The sequence below is a fragment of the Lycium barbarum genome, chromosome 10 (assembly GCF_019175385.1).
Source record: "Lycium barbarum isolate Lr01 chromosome 10, ASM1917538v2, whole genome shotgun sequence".
Classification (NCBI taxonomy): domain Eukaryota; kingdom Viridiplantae; phylum Streptophyta; class Magnoliopsida; order Solanales; family Solanaceae; genus Lycium; species Lycium barbarum.
Window position 1 is genome coordinate 69,528,781 of NC_083346.1, and position 7,950 is coordinate 69,536,730.

At 40.2% G+C, this 7,950-nt stretch overlaps 1 non-coding gene across 1 annotated transcript; it reads right to left on the minus strand.

The window, feature by feature from the left end:
* Positions 1-2,537: 2,537 nt before the first annotated feature.
* LOC132616321 (small nucleolar RNA R71) lies at positions 2,538-2,644 on the minus strand. Its single transcript, XR_009573110.1, has one exon. It is a non-coding gene; the product is annotated as a small nucleolar RNA R71 (small nucleolar RNA).
* Positions 2,645-7,950: the final 5,306 nt, after the last annotated feature.

A 7,950-nucleotide genomic window follows, 5' to 3' on the forward strand; every position in this document is an offset into this window, starting at 1 on the left:
AATCTCGGACCACAGCAATAATCATTTGTTACTTTCATCTTTCTCTTTCTTTCCAATTTGAATCTGTTGCCATAACTCTTTCATCATGTATGAATGCAAGAATGAGGGATCACATGTAACAATGCCAATGAATATGATATGGAATTCACAAAACACCATAAAACTAATTCAATCCTAGCATGAACTGTCAGCTACTATGGAAACATATCAGAAAAACAAACTCATTTACAACAATTAGGAACAACACATCCCGCATCAACACAACCACGTAGTCAAGTACACCACATGTCAATAATTGCATAAAGAAGAGTGACGATCCCACATAATCATAAATCATACCAATATAGTGGATTTAACACCACAATCATGCCCGGAGACCTATCTTGCTTTCCCCGTCAACAACTACATAACACATGTGATTCCCTAACCAAAGTCTAAAAAGATAAGCCGTAACCTACCTCGAAGCCGAGCATGAGCCTCGAACTCCTCAAATCTGGGCCTTCCCCTTCCGGGTTGCCTCTGAACGCTCAAAGTCTAACAATTAAATGATCTACATTAGACTACTGATGTGTCGGCCATTTATGGCACATTCGAGCCCTTTTTATGAGAAGTTTTACTTGTTTTTAAGCAAGTCGGTGTCTATTCAATGTGTTTTTAGTGCTTTTTAGGTAATGGAACATATTCGAAATGAAAACAGTTGAAAGTGCAGAAGTGGTCGTAAACTCAGTTTACGAACCGTATTCTTAAACACGGGTCGTATTCCATGGGCGTATTAAAGAATAAGAAGAACCAGAAAGGCAGGCTGAGGAAATGGAGATTTACGAACAACGTTTACGGACCGTATTCCACTTTACGGTCCGTATTTCAAAGCGTATTTAACCATTCGAGCATCTGGCAGAATATCGAAGTTTTGGAAGTTGAAAGACGACTGGGCAGTTTATGGACCGTAAACCAATTTACGGTCCATATGTCAAGAGATTGAAGTTGCTCAAAACTTGAAGGAAGACCTGGTCGTAAACTGTTTTACAGTCCGTATTTCACTTTACGGACCGTATTTCATATCGACGGGGGCCAAAGTGCAAATCTGCAACTTTCACGTTTTCAGAACCAATAAATAGTCATTGTAGGGTTTTAATAGTGATCAATTATTATATTTTGACTTCTGGCTTAGAACATTAAATACTCTCTAGTTTTTGAAGGTTCAAACATCAAATCAAGTATTATCAATTCTTCTTTTCTTCCAAAGTAAGCAATTACGAATTCTTCAATTCCTTATTTCTTGTTCTTTGTCATGAGTAGCTAAATTCCCTTACTAGGGTTGTGAACCCAATGATGGGTGTTTTGTGATTGGGTTGTGATTGATATACATATAATGGATTATTAGGGTTTATTTTATTCTTCATTCTTCATTCATAATTAATGGTTGCAAACATTGATTAAAGCCATAAACCTTGATTTATTTGAGAAAATAATTAGGGTTGGTAAGAATAAATAACGAGGACTCAAAGCATTAAACTTTGTTTAATAAATTCACTTAGGAATAAGAAGAATTTACTTGGCATGATTAATCATTCTTCATAGTTACTTTCTTATATTTGGGAAAATCATAGAAAGAGATAATCTTTGTTTATTGGGAAATAGTAGAGATTCATATAGAGATTAAGTGCATTCATATAATGATCCATTAGAAGTATATCAAGATCAATACCCATGATCATACACTCTATCTAATGGGGAAACAACCTTAGTTTCTTTTACCATAAATTTCCACCTATGCAAGTAGATAGCAATTAGTCATAGAAAACCCAACTATTACCAAAATCATCGGATTAAGACATTAGACCTAAACTTAGCATCCTACGACTTTAGTAACCTTTTCACACCATATTCCCTGTGGGATTCGACCCCAACCTTGTTGGGTTACTATATTTGACAACGTCCGCGTTATACCATTAATAGGTGTAATTTGAGGGTATCAAATTTTGGCGTCGTTGCCGGGGAATACGATTTTGAAATTACTAAATAGTGTTTTCTTTACTGAAGTCTTTTTCTTATTCCATCACACCTTGTTTTCTACTCTGTGTAAACCAGGGGAACATAAATCAGAATCAACAAACTCAACGTACTGGTAACCAGGGGAATCAGTTGAACAATCAGGCGAATGAATCAGATGATGAGAATATTTTCGCAGATCTTGTTCCGGAGGAGGACTATGCATCTGCTATTGTTCAGCCTCGAGTTGGAGCTGCTACTGTGAAAATTGACTCCTCTCTATACCAGTTGTTGAAGCTTGAGGGATACTTTCGGAACTCTACCGAGAATAACCCTCAACGTCATTTGCAGAATTTTATGGATGTGTGTGCTAATCACATCCAGAACAACGTTCCACAAGATGCTATTCGGTTGAGGTTATTCAAATATTCCATAACTGGAGGGGCAAGAACATGGTTTGAGAAGCTGCCCCGAAATTCAATTACTTCATAGGCAGAGATGGTGGCTGCTTTTCTCACAAAATGGTACCCCCTAGCAAGAAGGTTGGAATTCGTGAAAAGATCTATGAATTTAAGCAGCGACCGGGGGAACAACTATATGAAGCCTGGGAGAGATTCAAAGAGTATTTGCAGAAGAGCCCCAATCATGGTTTTCCAGATCACATACTAATGGAGAAGATCTACCGAGGGCAAGATCCAGTGACGCAGTCAGTTGCTAATAATGCAGCTGATGGTTGTTTCATGAACAAATCTTATCGACGGGTGACCAACATACTTAACAAGCTGACGACTCATAATCAGGCTTGGCACTCAAACACTGTTGATGTGGTACCGTTTGGTAGTGCTATGATCCAGAATATAGTAAAGGAGAATCAAGATACCCAACAAACATTGGCAGAACTTGCAACAAATATTTCCTTGCTAACGAAGAAGCTTGATGAACCCAGATCAAGAAGGTAAATGTTTGTGAGGGTGATATAGTTTTACCAAAAAGGGTGTACCATACTCAAGATGGTCTGTTCCACGATGGGCCCCCTATGCAGGTTGAAGATGCTAATTATGTTAATAACTCTCAAGGGGGGTTACCAAAGACAGAACTACCAAGGTGGTTACCAGAGTCAGAATCAATGGAGACCTCAGCAAGGTCAAGGTGCTTATAACAACTCTGGGAACTACAACAATAATTATGGTGGTACGAACCAAGGGAGCTACAACAACAGTAACAATTTTGGGAATAAGAGTTACAATCCTTATATACCACCGAAAGGGCAGTCAACAGAGCAAGGTAGTTCGAAGGTTGAATCAATGCTTGAGAAGATTCTGGCCAATCAGTCTAAGTCTGAGAGGACTTTATCTGGGCTGACAGAGAAAGTGGGTTCATATACAACGGCTATTCAGAAGCTTGAATCACAGATGAGGGATATTTCCAGATAGCAGCACCCTCCTAAAAAGGAGGACTTCCAAGTGACACAATTCCAAATCCAAAGAATGGGGGAGGCGGTGTAGACCGTGTGTTTTCCATCACTACTAGGAGTGGTAAAATACTCCAAGGGGCTGATAAGAAGGTGGTTGATCTTGACACAATAGATGAATAGGATGAGGTACAGTCTGAAGCACCCATTATTGTTGATTAAAATCCTGCTGACAAGGAGGTTGCTGATATTCCAGAGATAGTGAAGGAGGCTGATAACATGAGCAAGCAGATTGTGAAAGGGGCTCTCCGCCCTTTGACTCAGCTTTTCAAATCTTAACCTCCCTTTCCTCAGAGATTGGTAAAGAAAAAAGGAAGATGCTAAGTTTGAGAAGTTTTATGATCAGTTAAAGCAGTTATTTCTAAATTTTTCCTTCATAGAAGCTGTCAAAGAGATGCCCGGTTTTGCTAAATATTTGAAGGATCTGCTGACCAAGAAGAAAACGGTGCAACATGAAACCGTGAGTTTGACTCACACTATGAGTTCCATCATTTCAACTACGACTGTTCATAAAAAGGCAGATCCTGGGACTTTCACCATTCCTTGTTCTGTGGGACACCATGATTTTGCTCGTGCTTTGTGTGATAATGGGGCGAGTATTAATTTGATGCCCCTTGCTATATACAAACAATCAGGTTTGGAGATGCCAAGGCCGACTACTATGAGGTTACAAATGGCTGATAGGTCTATCAAAAGACCTGTTGGGGGTGGTTGATGATGTACTTGTGTGGGTTGGTGACTTTATGTTGCCAGCTGATTTTGTGATTCTTGATTGTGCTGTTGATCGGGACATTCCTATTATTCTAGGGAGACCTTTCCTTGCTACAAGGAGAGGTCTAATGGATTCGGAGAAAAATGAAATCAAATTCCGAGTCAACGATGAAGAAGTGACTTTTCAGGCTAGCAAGGGGATAAAGTTACCAAGTGCTTACGAGAGTATTTTGGTAATTGATTTGTTCGATGTTGTTAATGAAGCAGTAGAGTTCAAGATGGAAGAAGAAAGTTTGGGTGAAGCTCTAGCTGGTATTCTTATGAATTTTGAAGCTGAGGACATAGAAGGTTATGTGGAGACAGTTAATTCACTTGCTGGGTTGGGTTCATATTCATACCACCCAAAGAAGATAAATCTTGATCTGGAAAATAGAACAACTCCTCCAGCAAAGCCTTCGATCATTGATCCACCTAAGTTGGAGCTTAAACAGCTCCCATCACATCTGAATTATGAGTTCCTTGGTCCTGACAATACATTGCTAGTGATTGTTTCAGCCCTACTGACTGAGGAGCAGATTTTACAGCTTTTGGAGGTGTTAAGGGAGCATAGGAGTGCTATTGGTTGGACCATAGTAGACATTCGAGGTATTCCATCTGGGATCTGTGAGCACAAAATCCAGTGAGAGGAGGATAGCAAACCGAGTGTAGAGCATCAGAAGCAACTGAACGATAATATGCAAGAGATCATCAGATGGTTGGATGCGGGAGTGGTTTACCCAATTGCTGATAGTAAATGGGTGAGCCCAGTCCAATGTGTTCCTAAGAAGGGCGGCATCACTGTGGTGCCGAATGCAAAGAATGAGTTGATCCCAACTAGTACCGTAACCAGATGGAGAGTTTGCATGGACTATCGCAAGCTCAACACAGGCACATGCAAGGATCATTTCCCCATGCCTTTTATTGATGAAATTCTTGATAAGCTAGCGGGGCATTCCTACTATTGCTTCCTTGATGGTGCATTGTATGCCTTATGAATATGTGAGTTGAGGAGTAAAAGAAATGATTTATGTTGAAGTAGAAAAACAGTCCAAACCGTGGACTGTTTTAATGAAAGGGGTAGATTAGTGTATTTTGAATGTTGATTGTTGTTATGGACGTTTAATGAAGATGGAGTTAATGATTCAAGTTGAAATTGAAATGGTTTGTGGGCTGTGGTAAGAGTTAAAATGATGCTAAAACAGTTCTAATAATCATATAAGTAATGTTGTTGTTGTTGTTATTGTGGTTGAAGTTGGAAAATTGCGAATTGTAAATGGTAACGTTGTGTGTGCTGTTTTGGCCGTGAATAGGGGACTGTTTTGAATAATGTACGGGCTGTCCGATGTTCCCTCGAAACATGTTTAAATAATCTCGGGTTGGTACATGAAAGCATGACTAGTAATATTAGCTTGGAGTACTAGTTGGGTTAAATGCGAACGAAACATCGTCTAAATGTTAGAAAGGGATTATTAACGTTAAAATACGTATTGAATTCCCTCGGGGACTAATCGTAACTCTTGATATCTTGATATAGGATAAGGTACTATTGGGCAGCGAGTACGAGTTAATATACGACTAAACGCTAAAGGTATGTAAAGCCTAATCCTTCATTCTTTTGGCATGTCCTAGACGTAAGTAAGAAATGATATGAGCCTTGGGATAAACCCTACTCTCTAGTTCCAAGAATGACTTATGATTCTATTCATTCCTTAATGTTATTGTCACGAGCCTACTATATGATTGACTAACAAATGATGTATGGAAATTCCTACTCTTAAAGAATTGCATAATTAGAGTCCTACTTGACCTTCAAAAGCTATATTATGTTAAATTGATACATGTATATGAATCCTGAAACGTTCCTTGCTATGGTTTGTAATAAGATTTAGAAAGAACTGAATATGATTATTATCCTGACACTTGAAAGCTGATTAGCTACTTATCTATTGAGCCTCCAAAGATGTTTTGCATGTATGTGGTTGCTTATTATTATGTTCGTGCTTACCGTTACATCCTTCACTGAGTCCCGGGCCAGGACACGTTTTCGTGCGCATATTTACTATATTACTCACCGAGTCCCTCACTAGAGGGCCGGGACACGTTATATATATACATGATGATATGATGACATGATGATATGGGGATGGCGGCCAGGATAGCATATGATCATTATTTCACCGAGTCCCTCACTAGAGGGCCGGGACACGTATATGTACATGTTTATAATGCTATGATTTTAATTATCGAGCCCCTCACTAGAGGGCCGGGACACGTTATATATGTTATGTACAGAATGATTATTCAGCTTTGACTACTAAACTCTATATTGATATTGGTATGAGGTTGATAAATATGAATTATGTTCAAAGGTAAGTTTTATGGATTTCTGTTTGTTGCATTAGATCCTACACTCCTTGTCTCAGTATGGTTCTATTTACTATATTCCACGCTTTACATGCTCAGTATATATTCCGTACTGACCCCCCTTTCTTCGAGGGGCTGCGTTCATGCCCACAGGTACATACGCTCGTTTCGGAGATCCGCCAGCCTAGGATATCTATTCAGCTACTTGGGATATCTCCTTTTTTCCGGAGCCTAGCTTGTGGTATAGATCCTTTTTGTTGTATATATATGTATTTATTCGGGGTACGGCGGGGCCCTGTCCCGTCATATGATTCTGTCATTACTCTTAGAGGTCTGTGGACATTTGTGTGGGTCTGTATATAGTTGTTGTTTCGTTGTATGGATATGACTTATGTTTGGGGCGTACCCGTTCGTAGTGGCAGCCTTGTCGGCTTGCATATATATATATATATATATATATATATATATATATATATATATATATATATATATATATATATATTTGGGATGTTGCGTGTAGTGGCAGCCTTGTCGGCTTGCGTAGATATATATGTTTGTTGTTGGAAATTGTAACTCCTCAGGAGACAGATGGCTATGACATGCATATATGTGACGGCTTTAAAATAACGTCTTGCCTTTTTATACAAATAAGTTCTCGATATGCTAGCTGTAGATGATTATAGTTAACAGGTGATATGAGTGTCCAACTCGGGCACTAGTCATGGCCTACGGGGTTGGGTCGTGACAAAAGTGGTATCAGAGCGGTTCATCCTCGGAGTGTCTACAGACCGTGTCTAGTAGAGTCTTGTTTATCGATGTGTTGTGCACCACATTTATAAACACATCGATAAACAGGAAGCTACAGGGCATTTTGGGTGTCATCTTTCTTTCTTATTCTAGATCGTGCGATAGAGCCGTATTATCAGGATAATTCCTCCCTAACGGATTGTTATGTTTACAGTGATGCCTCCAAAGAAGGCGACAGCCGCCCAGAAGGGCAAGGCCATAGCTGGAGAGACCAGCCAGACCCGAAGGATTACTAGGGCTTATTCCCAATCTGAGCCTGAGATTAGACTCCAGTCAGCGAGCTCCGCTACCCCGCCATTACCAGCAGAGCCTAGGGCAGCAGCAGATGCAGATCGGGGGACGAATCCTCCGCTAGCTTCTGAGGTTCCAGCACCCGAGCCTCCAGCTCCCCAGCCAGGGGTGAAGGACAGGGCTATGAGAGACGCAATCCAGTTATTGACCAGGTTAGTGTCGGGGCAGGCCCGCAGACACGGATTGGGAGGTTATTATGCGGACAGACATGATAGTTTGAGGGTCCGTGATTTCTTGACTTGTAACCCCCCAGAGTTCTATGGGTCAAAGCCAGC